Genomic DNA, 13739 nt, shown 5'->3' with positions numbered 1-13739 from the left:
TTGAAGTGTCGAAGAAGTTGATTAAGATAAAATTTGTGTTGCTTGTTCCTCAATAACTAATAACATGACAGTCACAACCTTTCGGAAAAAAGAGATAAGAAAGAAAAATTCTGCTAAGTCGAATACCATAAAAGACGAATTAGGTAAAAATACGGACATCCCAATGGACTGAATGCTTCAAAAGAAGTGGCCCAAGAAAAATTAGGGATCATAAATAAAAAAAGGTCATCAAATTGTCAGTAGTGAAAAACAAAATAAGGCGATTGCCATTTCAAGAGAATCTCATCTTGAACTTGTTAGAATAAGATTTAGTTCTACATTTATACCTTGAGTTTTGATGATAATAATGTTGTATTTGTGTGGGAATAATTTTGGTACCCTAATGGTTTGTTATTCTGTAGCTTTAATATCCAAATTCGATTATGAGTATATGACGTGCAACATCATTAGTTTTTAAATGATAAGTTCCATTTCTGCTTTTGTGTCAGTCATAAGAAGTTTTGAAAGATATTAAATGTTTTTGTTGCAATACTCCCCACAGAGTCGCCACTTAATTTCTGTAGCGGTAAATTCATGATCATCAAGCTATGGATAAGCAAGACATCAAATAACAAGAGTCACCACCGCGCTTTTATTGTTTCCATGGGAAAAGGGAAAAGTACGAACAAAACCCAAAAGTAGGAAGTTTTCAAATCAAAACTAATAAAATGTCAGAGATTACAGGTAAGGGGGTTGGTCACACAGAGGGAAGGTGTTAGCACCCAAAGTGTCCTAGGTACTCCTAGGGAGCCCTTTTTTGTGTGCATATGTATTTTGTACAAATTGATGTATAGAAACAAAGAGAATGGGGGGATGAGAAATAAATTCATTAATTATATTTTTGTGTTTGACAAGACCGTCTGACTTGTGCCTACGTACCAACATAAAAATGAGGGATCAAAACCTTGTAGTTCGGGGTATAAATTTCAAAATGGATGTATTACTTTTAACAAAAATTAAGTTTGAAAGGTATAAAGGCCTAAAAATGGTTTGTGAAATTCTGGTATCATATATAAGATGTCGAAGATAATGTCACGACACTTATATCTGTTAACACACAATGGATAAAAATACAGAATGGTAAAGCGAATAACACAAGCAATTGTTAACCCAGTTCGGTGCAACTCACCTACGTCTGGGGGCTACAAAGCCTGGAAGGAAATTCACTAAAATAGAATTAGTTCAAAGAATCTCCGTACACTTCAACAAGTTACAGTCTTTCTCACCTATTCTCTACCCGTGCAATTTCTACCTAAGCACTCTTAGATTTGAGAACCCACTCACTTCCATACAATCACACACCAGTGATTTTAAACAACAATCCCTTGAGAAAAGAAAATACTTTTCAATTACACACTCTTGATTTTACTCCACAGTTTCAACCAAGAAGACACACTCTTGATCTTTCTTCACAACTTTGATCAAGAAGACACACACTCTTGCTTAACAGCTTTAGAGTGACAAATTACAACCACAAATCAGTCCAATTCAATCATCAATGGATGACTTGAATGACCTACAAGTCTTACGACTAAACAGACACAAACCCTAGCTTTCTCTCTATATTTCGCTCAGTCTTGGTTGTGTGTTCAAACATGTTTTCTAAGTCCCTTTTTATAGAAGCATCCAGCTGGGCTTGGACATCTTGAAAACCCTAAATCTATTTTCCAATCAAATATTTTTAAAACAGCTGGATAGATCTCCTTGGAAAATAAGTAAATCTGGTTGTAATCCATGATTGAATGCGCCAGCTAATCATATCTTCAATCATCCAAAGATTGTCATTAATTGTGCAATCACAAAACACCAGACATTTATACTGAATATTCTGTGTACAGGATGTCATGACATCGGGTCTGACATCCTAGAGAAATCTTGCATAATCCAATAATTCCTTTTATAACTTCCAGCAGGTACAAGCATATCAGATGCCATGACCTTGTGTATGTCATCTGAAACAATCCTGCATGAACATGTCTTTTATTTAAGCTCCAGCAGGTACATCCAATATCAGAAGCCATGGCATTGTATGTGGCATTCTGAAACAATCCTGCATAAACATGTTCTTGAACTCCAACAGGTACATAGGATATCTCATGTTAAGACACCACACATAACATCTTGTGAACACTCTTTGTTTTACCAAAATTGCTGCCAACACTTAGAATCAACAGTTTGAATGGGTTAGTTATTTTTTGGATTTTGAAATCTTTAAGTCAAGTATAATTAAGTTTATTTACAAGTTTGACTAAGAAAAGGAGTTTGAAAATGCAATGGCATAAGGCCAAAGTTTCTAATTTGCAAAAGTAGTCAAAGTTTGAAAAAGAACAAGCACAAGAAAAGAAGCTTTTAAAAGGAGGGAGAGATTTTGATATTAAAGAGATGTGGAGGAGATGAAGAGACTAATCCTAAGCACAAATTTAAAAGTTAAGAGTTGAAAATATTTGACCAATGGGCTGCAATCCAATAGACAAGAATGTCATATAGAAACCCCAAATTCCCTTGGATATTAGAATCAAGCAACAAACAATGCATACAATATAATCTTGAAGAGCAAGGCATCAAGTAAAGATAACCTCATCCAAGCTTTAGCCACTCCATGATCTCCTTTAAATTTGCTCATGTAATAGATGAATTCCATAAGTCACAGGTTCAAAATAACAACTTCACAATGATCATGTAGCAGATGAACTCAAAGGAATCTTCGATGATGTATGAGATGAAGTTTCAAATTGCAAGCACTTAGTTACATGAAAGTTGGCATTTGCCAAGTCCTTTTACATAAGAATTTTGCCTAAATTCTAAGTCCAATTGTCCAAGATCAAACCAACAGTCGACACAATAGTTTTTTTTAGGGTTTTTGTTCTTATTATATACACTAATGGCCAAAGACCACACAAGCCAACAAAGTATACACAAATAAGATATATCACACAATATGGTCCAAGTGGACAAAGTGAAAATAACATAAACATAAAAAATTAGAATGGTATGAATAATGGCAAATGAATAAATCTTAAAAATTAAAGTGCATTAAAAGTAAATGGCTTGAAATTAAATGTTAGTTGTTAGTGAATTAGAAGTTAGTATTGTTTTTTATTTTTCTTTTTAAGTCATTCTTTGGAGAACACTTAACCCACTTATCACAAGCATGGATCCTTGAACCAAGACATCTTCCAAAGGAAGGAAAAAAGGCTAAGTTTCCATACAATACCATGAAAGAGGGGAGACTTACAATCTCAGTAACTAGAATGCTATGCCTTTTGTATCAAAAATTTAGCGCTATGTTAAGCAATCGTAATTGGACTTATGTAGAAGTCACAACTATTTGAGGTCGGGCAATAGAATTTTGGTGTTAATGCATGTTAGAGACATAGTATAATGGACTATATTCATGAAACATACCACACACAAAAAGAATATGCAAAAGATGTGGCCTAATCTCATCCATATTTATGTTAATTTTTCAATCAACTAGCCTTAGGATTTAGAGACATCATAGACCAAATGAAATGGATACATAAAGAATGGGAATTAGACGAAGAGGGAGGGGAATGGATCAAAACTCAAATTTTTCAAAGGAGGATTTTTACCAAATTAAGATCATTCATTCATTTTGGGAGATGGAACGTACATTCCATCACTCCCCTAAATCCAATTATCTTGACCTAGAAAAGTCTAATCAATCTTGACCAAGGCCCAACAACACAAGTCAAACTTATACAAACCATCAAAATAGCTCAACACGACTATTTGACATTTATCCAATTTTAAAATACTACAAATAAAGTATTAAATTAAATATGGTTTGTCAAATTCCTGAAACCTCATCAAAACACCAAAGAAATGGACATGAGATTTATCATAGGTGAAACAAGGTCAAAGGACCTTGGAGAAATAATTTCAGAATTTTTAGAGACTTAAAAGTATTTTTAAACAATTAAAAATATTCATAAAATCAATTAAATCATGAAAAATATTAATAATGATCCAAAAAATAATTTTAATTCAAAATATGAAAGAGGAATTTATTTAAATTTTTTTGGTGAAACTCTCATATCTTTTGGATCAATATCAAAATGAATATGAATTAATGAAAATCAAATGAAATAAAATGAAAATCAAAAAATCAAAAAAAATGTGGACCACATGATCTCCCTCATTAATTGAGGTGGAAGATCAAGTAGATGGAAACACACGTTCCATGGTGGAACTTAGTCAGCACGCCACACGCGTGGTAATCACAACCAAAGCCCAAAATTAAAACATTTTAAATGAGATCAATGGCTCAGAACCTGTCCAGCACACCACAGGCGATGGACCTCCGGTCACATTCTCAGGCGAGGTCCATCGGACTGGTTCACTCATCACCATTAAGAAAATAAAAAAAGAGGACATGACCTGAAAGAATAAATGGTGTAGAGCACGAATATGACCTTAATTTTAACTAACTCCACACATATAGAAAGATATGAGGAGTTGAATTTTGAGGTGTGCCAACTGAGTTGCTTTGATTTGACCTCAAAGAAACTCAATCTTCTTGCCTACATTGATAGGACTTCAGACAACCAAAGATCCAAGAGAATTGATGAGAATTGAGTGAGAATCGAAGAGAATCAAGTTGAAAATTCTCAGGTTTTCCTTTGAATTCTTAGTGTTTCAATTGGGGAGAAAAGCTGGCGCGCAAGGTCTGTTTGAAAGGAGCTCCAAGGCATTGTATTTATAGCATTTGAGAGTGTTATTTGCACACTTGAAAAATTGCTAAAATTTGCAAGGTGATGCACAAGCTTAAATGGGCGTGTACAAGCCCATGAAGCAATCCAATTTGGTCCAATTACATTTGTATTGAAGTTCAAATGAGGCTTGAATGGCAAGGCAATGATATGTGGAGTTTTTGGTATTTGATTTTCTCCAACGACACAACCCTGTTAAGACCAAGCGCAACCCTAGAAAATCTCATCCAAAATGCATGAAATTGGGTTCTTTGGAAAGCTTAGATCATGGGGAACAACATTTATGTTGGACACTTTTTCATTTGGAACTTGGATCATGGTGAATTTTGAGGTGGAAGTTTGGAAATTTCAACATGTTGAAATTTTTTCTAAGTGTTAAGCCATATATCTCAATATTCCATCTTGCTTAACTTTTTATGTGACCTTAAAATGAGAAACGTGTATGTGTAAAAGTTGTAGATATTTCAAATACCTTCAAAATGGTCACCCATTTCATGTCATTTGGATTTAGAATGATAGAGTTATGCATTTTTGAAGTTGAGGAAAATCACTTGTTCAAAGGTATAGGTCAAAAATGACCTATAATGTATCCTCATATCACATGCTCATAAAAGTTGAATTATCTCCCACTCCAAACATAAAAGTTGAAGTAGACATCTAGAATTTGACTGTTCAACTTGGAAATATTTCATCTCATAAAAATTTAGCAAGTTATGGCTTGGGAAGTTGACTTTCAAATTAAGGGTTAGACAAAATGACCTATAATGTTTCAACATAGAAAATGATTTCCTGAGCAAAATTAGCTCTAGGTCTCAACATGAAAGTTGTTTGGAATGTCATTTAGAGTAACTTTTTGCTTGGAATCATTTTTATATGGTGAAAATTGTAGGAGATAGGGTCTAGGGAGACCCAGTTTTGATCAAATGAATTCATCTGGCCAACCACCATCAACCAACTTGCTAACCTTCAATTATCTTGACTTTCTAGGCTCATGGTAGATTATATATGCATAATATGATGGAAATTTGAAGTGTACCTTGATAAAATTGAACAAATGGTGAGATAGCTTATTGCAGAAGTTACTTAAGATACCCAGTCAAACTAGGGTTTCCAAGGCAAATCACCTCCAAACTCTTGAAGAATACTTGATCAACATGACATGTAGAGATCATTGGGACTCATATATGATTTTTTGAGACATTCTGGATCAATATTTGGTTGTGCTCTTAGCCATGAGGGTCTTAAACCCTAGATGTGAACTTGATAGATCAATGGTGATCATGCCCTACCTACAAAAGAGTTAGGCAAATGGAAAGACATATTTTTGGTATTTTGGTTAATAAAATGACAATATACAAGTATGATACAATCACATGGTGCTTGTTGATCTCTCCCATAACAAACCCAATGAAATATGGTAAGGAGGATGTTAAGGTGTGATCCCAATGCTAATGCATATGATGAGATAGCATGAGGGATCTTATGGTCAAAATTAGGGTCTTACAGCTTCCCCTATTTAAGAACATTCTAACTAAGGAGGTCAAGGTTAAAATGTTCATATCGACTCAGTAAAATTGGCTTAAATAACAACATAGAAACAAATTTTAGTCCCTAAGAGACCTCATGATGCATATGATATGAATGTAAAAGAGAATTCTTTATTGGGAAATGTTTCCACAAAGGAGAAGAAATCAGAGAGACCGAATATCCGCAGGAGTATAATTCATTCCATAAGGAAGACTTGCTAGGGGGACAGAGGCTTTGGGGGAGAAAGGGGTTATGCGTAGGCCAGGCTACGACTTGAAAACTACTGGGGGACTAGAAGAATTCCATAAAATGGAAAGACTCATCAGGGGAAACAAAACGTTCGCAGGGGAAACAAGTAGATCAGGATAAAACTGACGTACTTGAAGCGTGCAGGAAAACGATTTCACTGAGCAAACGCACACTCAACTCTACTGGGGGAAGAAATAAACATCAATACAGGAGGAGCTGAAATCTATTATCCACTATCTGTCACTAGGTATGGAGATAATAAAAGTCTGACAGAGAGGATACGCGCCATCGGGTAGAATGAACATATCAAGGGTGACTCCCTGGGAACACCAGGAGGGAGTATTCATTACCGGTTACTGGGTAAGAATAGCCTTGTTGGGGAAGACTGTAGAAATAGGATTTACAACCACCAGTTACTAGGCGAAAGACCAAGGACAAAAATATTCGACAACGGTTAGGGTGAACATTGATAACACTGAAAATTACCGTATTTTCGACTCCGATTTCACATGCATTCTAGTTGTTTTATTGTTATTTTGTTGTGTTATTGCTATGTTTTCCTTTGTTTTCAGGTTTTAACTTTAATCGGAGCCCCGATCGAGAAAAGGAGTGAAAAAGAGCTAAAAACCCTAAAATTCAGCATTTTGTACTTGTGGCCTACCCCATGACTGGTGCCATAGACCCTGCCATGACGTGTCCAAGCTCAACTTCCCTCAACTTCCATGTTCCCCACTACTTCCACTAAGGCGCCTCATTTTGGCCTTGTGGCGGGCGCCATGGCCTTGTGGCGGGCGCCACAAGAGGAAAAGTTTTCCCTCCCATTTTCAAGTTGAAGGGCATCCTTGTCATTTCCATCTTTTTACTTGCTTATAAATAGAAACTCGAAATCACTTTTACAATCATCCAAACTTAGAGCAGAGGCAAACTTAGAGCAACTTTGTTTCACTTAGGCATATATTCACTATTATAAAGTGGTAATCGCTTCGCATTGGAGTGTTACAACAATTGTGTAATCAAGTCTGTGATAGAGTCTGTAATCGAGTTTGGAGCACTTTAGAAGGAAGTTATTCCTGCTGCCATTTTCATTTCCGCTTTGCAATTTACTCAACCCTCTGATTGGAGCAGGTTTTTATTACTTGTCTTTACTTTATTTATTTCCCGCACTCGCTTTAAATTATTTATGTCCTCGCACTCGCTTTATTTTGTTTATTTTCTCGCACTCGCTTTAAATTATTTATTTTTTCGCACTCGCTTTACTTTGTTTATTTCCCTGCACTCGCTTTAAATTATTTATTTTCTCGCACTCGCTTTAAATTATTTATTTCCTCGCACTCGCTTTACTTTGTTTATTTTCTCGCACTCGCTTTACTTTTATTTATTTCTCGCACTCGCACTACTTTTATTTACTTTCCGCACTCGCACTACTTTTATTTAAATTAATGCACTTTTACTTTACCATGTCTAACTAAATCTATAAGGTTAGAATGTAAGAATCGTAATTGAACCGATAATCCGTACAATTGTTCGTGAAAACACTTAAGGGCTATTTTAACTTTCAACTTAAGTTTTCCCGCACTTCAATTTCGTTGGGTAAGATCGAAAGTCGTCCAACGTCTATCTAAACTTAATTGTTTTTAACTATTTCAAAAACAGCGAAAGCGCTTTGTTTAGTTCATTAGGAGTTTTTAACTTAAGAAGAAAAGAGATTTTAAAACTATTTTCGGACGCGTTTATAAGTTTAGAGTCTGGTTCGTGAGAGCCTCTTTTGGTTAAGAAATCCAGGTTATAATACTTTTCAGCTTAGTCAAGATACTATATTTCTTAAAAATAGGTTTACTACTCTAACGCAATGCACGCCTTTTTATAAGTGACAATAAGAGGGTTTGATTAGGGAGTACAACTCGGTTCTGAATACGCGAAAGCGAAAGTTCCTGTTAAATTAGTTCTTTTCAAAGTAGGAAACACTGCCCATAAGTAATTCTATTAGCAAGTACTTGGATTATTAATTGATTACGTGAATTACATTCGACCCTGTCTTTATTAATTAATCTTTATTCAACACTTTACTTTTCATTGCACACTCCAAAAAACACCTATTTCAATTGCCTTTGATAAACACCATAACAATAGATAACGATAGATTGACACTTGATCTCTGTGGATTCGACAATTTTTTATATTACTCTGACATGTTCGTATACTTGCGAAACACCGCATCAAGTTTTTGGCGCCGTTGCCAGGGACCAATTTCGTCAAATTTCATTTTCCTGTTGTTATATCATTTAGACTTAGGCTATTTCCCGCCGGTCAATGCGAAGAACTCGCAGCACCGGAAGTTTAAGCTTAGTATACCCTCTGGCAGAACCTGAACGTTACGCTCGCGCACGTTTATTCTTTCATAGAATTAAGAGAGCTATGGCCGAAGATCAAAACCAAAGACCTCTTAAAGATTTCGCTCAACCATCTAATGAAGAACCTAGTTCTAGTATAGTAAACCCAACCATCCCAGCTAATAATTTTGAACTTAAACCATCCATGTTGCAACTATTGCAACAAAGACAATTCGCAGGTCTCGCTACTGAGAACCCAAACCAACATTTAAAAATATTTCTACAATTAGCAGACACTTTTAAAACCAATGGAGCTTCTCCTGAGGCAATACGTTTAAGATTATTTCCTTTTTCCCTCAGAGATAAAGCCCTATCATGGTTAGATTCCCTTCCACCCAATTCCATTACGACTTGGGATAACCTTAGAAGAGTATTCCTTGCTAGATATTTTCCCCCTAGTAAGACCGCAGTTCTTCGAAACCATATAACTAGATTTACCCAAAACCAAGGAGAATTGTTGTTCGATGCTTGGGAGAGATATAAGGAGTTGTTACGAGCATGCCCACATCATGGTTTAAAAATTGGTTAATCATTCAAACCTTCTATAATGGACTTCACTATAACACAAAGATGACCATCGACGCTGCCGCAGGCGGTGCTCTGATGAACAAACCTTATCCTTATGCTAGTGCCCTCATCGAAGATATGGCTCAAAACCATCAATCATGGGAAGTCGAACGAGCGGCAGTAGAGAAGAAGGAAGCCCAAGGAGGAGTGCATGAACTAAGCTCTATAGACATGATGCAAGCCAAAATGGACGCATTAGCCCTCAAAGTCGAGCATATGTGCATAAACCCGAATACTATAGCCGCAGTTTCGTCGGATTGTGAGATATGTGGAACCAAAGGACACCAATCTGTAGAATGCAGTCTATTAAACGAAACCCACTCTGAGCAAGTGAACTACACCCAAGGGAACCCATACTCGAAGACCTACAACCCTGGATGGAGGAATCATCCGAACTTCTCCTATAAAAACAATAACCCTATCCAAAATAATGCACCTACGAGACCTAGTTATCAAGCCCCAAGATCAAATCAACCTATGCAACCTGTACCACCAAAGCCGAGCCTTGAGAAAATTATGGAAAATTTTATCACCGCTCAAACCCAACAAAATAAGGAGTTCATGAACCAAAACATTCATGTTAACGAATTGATTACTCAGTTAGGAACCAAGGTTGACCAAATAGTTACTCATACTAAGATGCTCGAAACCCAGATCTCTCAGGCAGCTTTAAACCAAGCCCCTCAGACTACACCTGGAGGACAATTCCCTGGACAACCTGAACAAAATTCGAGAGGACAAGATAATGCCATTACCCTACGAAGTGGGAACGCTTATGATGAGCCACCAAACCCTAGATTGAGTGAACCCGAAACTTCTAAGGAATGTACCAAGCCCCCGGACAAAGTAAAGGAACCGGAGGAATCTGAAAACCAGGAAGGTCGAGAAAAAGGAGAAGAACCTAAAGATAAAAGTTACGTACCACCCCCGCCATATAAACCACCTATACCATATCCGCAGAGAGTCAAACAAACCCAGATCAATAAACAGTATCAAAAATTTATTAAAGTTATAGAAAAACTTCATGTAGAAATCCCTTTCACAGAAGCCATCACCCAAATACCTTCTTATACAAAGTTTCTCAAAGACATCCTTACCAACAAACGTAGACTTGACGATCCGAAGCCTTTGGAATATAATGCTATTTCCGAGGACAAATTAGCAAAGAAAGATAAAGATCCTGGAAATTTCTCCATTCCTTGCCTTTTGGACAATCATGTCATTGAAAAATCTTTTCTAGACTTAGGAGCTAGTGTGAGCCTAATGCCTTTAGCAGTTTTTGAGAGGGTAAACTTAGGAGAATTACAACCCACTAAGATGTCACTTCAGTTAGCTGATAGATCTGTTAAATATCCGATAGGCATTTTAGAAGATGTTCCTGTTAGGATAGGTTAGTTGTTTATCCCTACTGATTTTGTTGTCATGGACATCAAAGAGGACAATGATATACCAATCCTTCTAGGTGGACCATTCTTATCGACTGCAGGAGCCATAATAGATGTCAAGAAAGGAAAGTTGACATTTGAGGTAGGTGACGAGAAAATAGAATTTATACTTTCGAAATTTCTTATGGCACCTGTGATGGGAGATTCGTGTTATTCCTTAGATATCATTGATGAATGTGTTAGAGAATTAGAACAAAAAGAAATTATAAAAACAATTAAGTTACCATCAACTCGCATAAGGGAAGATTATGACTTTTAGAAACCCTACATCGATGATAACCTTTACGAATGTTTATCCCTTATTCTAGATCCTATGCCATGCCCTAAGAAACCAACCTTATAACTTAAGGAACTGCCTAAGAACCTGAGATATGAGTTCCTTGATGAAAAGATGAACCATCCAGTTATAGTTAGTGCTACCTTGAGCCAAGAGGAAACGAACCAACTTTTAGACGTTTTACGAAGATATCCCTCAGCCTTAGGATATAATATCTCTGACCTGAAAGGTATAAGCCCATCCGTATGCATGCATCAGATTTCGCTCGAAGAAGATTCAAAACCCTCCAGAGAACATCAGAGAAGAATAAACCCTATAATGAGTGATGTTTTTAAAAAGGAAGTTGTTAAGTTACTTGAGGCAGGTATCATCTACCAGATCTCGGATAGTAAGTGGGTGAGCCCTGTGCATGTAGTACCTAAAAAGGGAGGCATCACAGTCGTGCAAAACGATAAAGGCGAACATGTAGAAAAATGTTTAGAAGGAGGATGGCGGATGTGTATAGATTATAGAAAATTAAATAAAGCAACTAGGAAGGATCATTTCCCTTTACCATTTATAGACCAGATGTTGGAGCGTCTAGCTAGACACTCTTACTTCTGTTATCTAGATGGATACTCTGGATTCTTCCAAATACCTATCCACCCCGAAGATCAAGAAAAAACTACCTTTACATGCCCTTATGGAACTTTTGCCTATAGACGAATGCCATTCGGCCTCTGTAATGCCCCAACTACTTTCCAACGCTGGATGATGTCAATCTTTGCAGATTACCTAGATGGCATCATGGAAGTGTTTATGGATGATTTTTTCGGTTTGCGGATTTGATTTCCATAATTGTCTTGCTAACCTTGAGAAAATCCTGGAAAGATGCGTGGAGGTCAACCTCGTGCTAAACTGGGAAAATGTCATTTCATGGTAACCGAAGGAATAGTTTTAGGACATATAGTTTCTGAAAAAGGTATAGAGGTAGATAGAGCTAAAATAGAAGTTATAGAAAGCCTAAAACCACCAAAAACCATCAGAGAAGTCCGAAGCTTTCTTGGACACGCTGGATTCTACAGGCGTTTTATTAAGGACTTCTCCAAAATAATTAAACCTTTAACTGGACTTTTAATGAAAGATGCTAAATTCATTTTCGATGAAAAATGTAATGACGCATTTAATCTTTTGAAGCAAGCATTGATCTCAGCACCCATTATGAAACCACCTGATTGGTCAGAACCTTTTGAGATAATGTGCGATGCTAGTGATTATGCAGTTGGAGCCATTCTAGGACAAAGGAAAGATAAAAAATTACATGCCATTTATTATGCCAGTAGAACCCTAGATGTTGCCCAACTTAACTATGCAACAACTGAAAAAGAATTACTCACTGTAGTTTTCGCTATAGACAAATTTAGATCTTATCTAGTAGGAGCAAAAATTATAGTTTACACCGATCATGCTGTCATTCGTTACCTATTAAGTAAAAAAGATGTCAAGCACAGGTTACTCCGATGGATTCTATTACTACAAGAGTTTGATTTAGACATAAGAGATAAAAAAGGCACTTAAAACGTAGTAGCCGATCACCTTTCTAGGCTAGAACATCTAAAACCTGAACTAGTACCCATAAATGATGATTTCGCCTATGATAGACTGATTGATAGAGTATAAACCATTGAAGATAATAACCTAGATCCTTATGAGCACCCCCAAAATTCCTTAACAATAAGTAACGTACCTTGGTATGCAAACTTCGTCAATTACCCAGCTGCTGATATAGTACCCCCTGATCTTGACTACCACCGCAAGAAGAAATTCTTCCACGATGTGAGAAACTTATATTGGGACGAACCGCTCCTTTTTAAAAGGGGTAAAGATGGCATTTTTCGCCATTGCGTTCCAGAAGAAGAGGTAAATAGTATTATCGAGCATTGTCATTCTGCACCCTATGGTGGACATGTGAGCACCTCTAAGACATACGCCAAGATTCTTCAAGCTGTTCTATTTTGGCCTACCATGTGGTGTGATGTCTATGCTTGCATTGTCAAATGTGATAGATGCCAACGCACTGGAAACATTTCAAGGGGCGTGATGAAATTCTTCTAATAAACATTCAGGAAGTAGAACTCTTTGACGTATGGGGTATAGATTTCATGGGACCTTTCCCACCATCCTTAGGAAACAGGTATATCTTAGTAGCTGTAGACTATGTGTCTAAGTGGATTGAAGTTATAGCCGCACCCACAAACGACACTAGAGTAGTTATCAAACTATTTAAAAACTATATATTCCCTAGATTTGGAACACCACGTTTAGTCATAAGCGATGGAGGATCACACTTTATATCGAGAATATTTGACAAACTTTTAAGAAAATATGGAGTTAGGCATAGAGTAGCAACACCATACCATCCACAGACTAGTGGCCAAGTAGAAGTATCTAATAGGGAGATAAAACAAATCCTAGAGAAAACTGTTTCTATTTCTAGGAGAGACTAGTCTCAGAAGCTTCAAGAAGCATTATG

The 13739-nt window shown here is 36.6% G+C and overlaps 1 non-coding gene across 1 annotated transcript; it reads right to left on the bottom strand.

Annotated features, from left to right (window-relative positions):
- Positions 1–9347: 9347 nt before the first annotated feature.
- On the bottom strand, positions 9348–9454 carry LOC127133287 (small nucleolar RNA R71). Its single transcript, XR_007807274.1, has one exon. It is a non-coding gene; the product is annotated as a small nucleolar RNA R71 (small nucleolar RNA).
- Positions 9455–13739: the final 4285 nt, after the last annotated feature.

This window comes from Lathyrus oleraceus, chromosome 3 (genome assembly GCF_024323335.1).
Source record: "Lathyrus oleraceus cultivar Zhongwan6 chromosome 3, CAAS_Psat_ZW6_1.0, whole genome shotgun sequence".
Taxonomy (NCBI): domain Eukaryota; kingdom Viridiplantae; phylum Streptophyta; class Magnoliopsida; order Fabales; family Fabaceae; genus Lathyrus; species Lathyrus oleraceus.
Note: the sequence above shows the minus strand (reverse complement) of the source record. Positions and strands in the feature narration are given on the sequence as shown.